This window comes from Charadrius vociferus, unplaced genomic scaffold (assembly GCF_000708025.1).
Source record: "Charadrius vociferus isolate BGI_N301 unplaced genomic scaffold, ASM70802v2 scaffold478, whole genome shotgun sequence".
Classification (NCBI taxonomy): Eukaryota; Metazoa; Chordata; class Aves; order Charadriiformes; family Charadriidae; genus Charadrius; species Charadrius vociferus.
In genome coordinates this window covers 942,022-946,716 of record NW_009650063.1, presented here as the reverse complement: position 1 = coordinate 946,716, position 4,695 = coordinate 942,022, and positions in this window count along the sequence as shown.

Genomic DNA, 4,695 nt, shown 5'->3' with positions numbered 1-4,695 from the left:
TGGTCGACAGACACATAGTTGTCAACAGCTTTTATAGGAGGATCTCTTCTTACTGCACCACTTGTTCTTGGGAAAGACTTATTTTTTGCCAGCCATTTCTCCCATGGTTTAATTTTTTTTTTGCCAGAAATGCAGCAATAGCTGCTTAAAGTAATTGTGGTAGACCTTTTGAAAAGGCCAGTAATGCTGAGAAATTAGGTTGTAATGACTTGGTGAATGGAAGTTACAGAAAACAAATCAACCAAATGCTCCTTCTTTCCCTCTTAACCTCATTTTTCCACTTCTTTTGTGACTTTTCTGTCTGCAGTTGACCTGTTCCTTGAGCAACCCACAGTCTTTTTACTCAGCTCATTAAATCATGTTTTCAGTCTGGCTTTAGATTCACAAACTACTCTTGCCAGTGAGCATTTCCTTCTTATCTCCTTCCTTTCATTCTTATCTCTGCCTTTTGGCAGAAAGCACTTAACAGAGGCTATGGGCCTTGAAGTTGGTCTCCAGGAATAGAGGGGAGGAGGAGACATTGACCATTCACACTTTAATTTCAGCGTTTCTGCAGCCTGATGGATACCCTCTGGGCTATGAAAATGCTTCACTGACTCGCAGACAATTCATCTTCTGAATAAATGATTAAAAAAAAAAGAAACCCTAGTTATGTATTTTTGCATAGACCGTGAGAATACTAAAAACACAAAATAGTGTGTAAGCTTTTTGGCCATTCCTAATACAACAGTATTAACATCTGTTAATCTGCTCCTGATGCAGCGTTAGACTGGTTGTGTTCAGTGTGGCTGGTCAGCAGATTTGGGGGACTACACCACAGCGGATCTGGAAAGGAACTAGTTAAAGGAAGAAGCTAAGTAGATGGATGACCCTCCTGCTTTTAGGACCTGTTGCCAAAATTCTGGCAGGTTGCTGGAGGAGGCAAGCTTGGTAACTCTAGAGCTTCCCATCCCATCTTACTTAAAAGATCCAACCTTTATTTGCACCAGTGGGAATTTTCCAGCGGCAGTAGGAGTTAGACGGTGTTTCTACTGAATGAAAAATAAAGATGCCTCAAGCTAAGGGGAACACAGGAGAGAAAGAATATATGAAAACATAGACTTTGCGATTTGTCTTACTCTTTCTTCTAATATCCATTTCCTCTCTCCTTGCCCAAGAAAATATGTTTTTGCTGTTGAATTATTAACAGATCAGCTTCTGAGGGTCCAGCCAGGAAATACTTTCTCAGTCTCCAGAAGTGTGAGTGCTCTTTCAGAAACAATTTACAGCTTTCATCAGGGTTGTGAAGATAACATGAGTAACGGTAGTTGGGTAAAACTGTTCTGTAAGTGCTGGAGCCGAACTCACCCTGGACTCAGCAAAGAGGGGAGGTCACACTTTTTCATGTTATTCTAGGCTAGCTATGAAGGCTGCTGGTAAAATTGAGTATTTCTGTTATTTAGTTGCTGGCAAGAGTAAATACATTTTTCTATTATCTTCTGGACAAATGGTAGCTTTCTTTTTAGTGCTGGAAGTGGCTGGTTTCAGGTGAATTGAAGAAGATGTGGTGGGATAAAATCAAGCAATTCTCTGCTCATGTATTCCAGTTATTCTGCTTTACATTTCAACAGTTCAGGAGTGTGTGTGTGTAAGCAAAGTTTTACGGCCAGTTGAGTGAGATTATGTATCTTGCCTGATGGTATAACTCATACAAAATATGCTGCCCAAAGCATCACTAGAAATACGATACAGTTGCATTTGCAAGCCCAGGCAATTATATACAAGATTTTCTAAATGCAGACTCCAGAGCTGGCTGACTAATACATTGGTAAGGGCACGCCTGACTTTATTAGATAGGAGTCTATTCTTTCGCTTCATGAGATAGGAGCCTGTTCTTTGATCAAGTCACTAAAGCTGTTTTTTTTTCCTTTTTTCTTTCTGACTGGCTAGCAGTGTCTGGGCAAGCTATCTCACACAGTTAGCTTCTGACTCCTTGAAAGTAAAAGCATCGTCCAGTTTTTTTGGAAGTTTCTGAAATTTGCTACTGTACGTTGTAAACAGAGGAGGGGAAAAATATAGAAAATGTGTTAAAATGATTATTTTTGGTGCCGATTGTATTTCCTTCTCTCGGTCCATTTGTCACTCATTTAAATGAAAGCTCTTTTCCTTCCCGGTCCCTTGTTTGTGTTGGGTGCCAGCCTGTGTTTATGGTGGTGGCCTTGGGCATCCCACACTGGCACTCATGTCTGGACAATGCTGAGAATGCTGATGCACAACAAACACAATTAAAATATCTTTGTTCCTTTTAAGAACTTGTTGTTAGGTATGTTTCAATGCAAGGGTGTAATTTACCTTCCTAAGTAAAGTTGGGTTTTTTCTTTTTTTGAAAGTCACAGCTTTTCCACTGGAGGAGTTCCTGTGTATTTATTCTGGCTGAGAAGACAACTGGACCAAAGGTTTTTGCTCAGCCTTCTTTAGGCAGCAGCCCAAGTACTCAGGCATTTTCTGTCTAAAGGATAGAAAAAGATTTGAGAACCATGCTCGAGTTGATAACAGAAAGGTAAATAGAAAATAGCAGAAACAAAGGCAGGAACTTAGGCTTCCTCTTTGATTTTTTGAAACTTGTAGTGTTTACCAGTTTGTTTTGAACTTAATGTATGATTTTTTTCCTTCTGTAAACTTATGTTTTAAGAAATAGAAAATAAAACAAGATGATGAAGATGAAGCTCTGGGGCCCTGAACATAAGAAGGACGTGGACCTGTTGGAGGGGGTCCAGAGGAGGGCCAGGAAGATTCTCCGAGGGCTGGAGCACCTCTGCTGTGAGGAGAGGCTGAGAGAGTTGGGGGTGTTCAGCCTGGACAAGAGGAGGCTCCGGGGAGACCTTAGAGCCCCTTCCAGTACCTAAAGGGGCTATGGGGAAGCTGGGGAGGGACTCTTGATCAGGGAGTGTAGTGATAGGACGCGCGGTAATGGTTTTAAACTGAAAGAGGGGAGATTTAGATGAGATATTAGGAATAAATTCTTGACTGTGAGGGTGGTGGGACACTGGCGCAGGTTGCCCAGAGAAGCTGTGGCTGCCCCATCCCTGGAGGTGTTCAAGGCCAGGCTGGATGGGGCTTGGAGCAACCTGGGCTGGTGGGAGGTGTCCCTGCCCAGGGCAGGGGGGGTGGAACTAGGGGATCTTCAAGGTCCCTTCCAACCCAAACCATTCTATGATAGGATACCAATGTGTAACCACTGTGGTGCACAGGTATATTGAATACTGTGTGAAGTTTGTTTTCCAAAGTAGGAAAAACCCACCAAAAACAAACAAAAAAAAAAAAAAGGAAAAAGCATGAAAAAAGCCAGAGGACTAGACAAGATGCAAGGAAAGGTAACAAGAGTGCTCCAAAGCATGGAGCAACTACATTGCGGAAGCTGATTGAATTATGAGTCCTGTGCAGGAAATGAGTGGAGCAATGATTTTTTTTCTGTCTTTCCTGATGTAAGGATTTGGGAGCATGAAATTTAATTATTAGGAGGCAAGCTTGAAACAAACAAAATGCTACTTCTTCAGAAAATGTAATAAACCCATGAGAAAGTAATGTTTTAAACCTTTAGCATTCTCCAAATCTTATATGAAAGATTTTTGTTGATTTAAAAAAAAACAACCCCAAGAAACAAACAAAACCCACCCCAACAAAACAACATTTCCCCCCCAAAACCTGAAAGTTTTTCTCTTCAAAAGTAAATAGCTACATCCGTAGAAGAAAAATCCAGCATACACAAGAATGTCTTTGCGTGCTGCCAGACCTCGCCTGGCTATGACTAATGTGGAGCCGGTGTTGGTAGCCGCAGGTGGCTCCGAGAAAAGTTCACAGGAGGAGTCATATGTGGAGATGCTCCCTTTTCTGCTCCGTGTAGCACCAGTGGTCACCAAGTCCCAAGGGTGGTGAGAAGTACTTTGCCTATGTTCTCAGAGCTGTGAGAGTTTGCTGTCCACGGTTTGCCTTGGCCGAGAAGGTGGGCAGTAGGCACTGGAGGGAGGGAGCCCTTCTCTCCGAAAGCCAAAGCACGGGGTGCATTGAGCGGAAGATCCCAGCCTGGAAATGCTGCGTTTGAATTCCCCAGCGTGGGTTGAAGGGGGTCAGCGCACTGGTATGCCGCCTATTGTACGATCTTCCTTCTAATTTTACAGACACATCATTTTCTTCATCTGATAATTTGTTTCAAGGACCAGAAAAGTGAGTCTGTGGTATTTGCCCCCACCGCCGAAAGAAAAACCTGGGGACCTCCCAAGAGCTTATTATAGAGTTGTAAGGACCTACATGAAGCCAGGGGTATTTGGTGTCAGGGGCTCATTACAAAAGGAGATACTTACTACGGTATTAATTTAAAAAGGGACAGTTTTGCTTAAAAATGCTGAGCTTGGAAAAAACTGAGTGCAGCACGTTAGTGGTTTTTGGGTCCCGATCTCTGCAAATGCCTGAAGAGGAGATTAAATGTTTCTTCACAGGGGTAGTTATAATGACTTCGGTGTGATTACTCATGTGAATATTTTCCATAGCGTGACCGTAAAGTACAAACATTTGGGATAACATGTAATCTAGGGAGGTGGGGAGAATTCTTTTGTCACCTCTTTTGAATAGCACCAACAGAGCAAAGATAACATAGTCCATTAATACCTCCAATAAAAGAAAAAAAGTATTTAACACAAGCTTTGCAATGTGAAACTA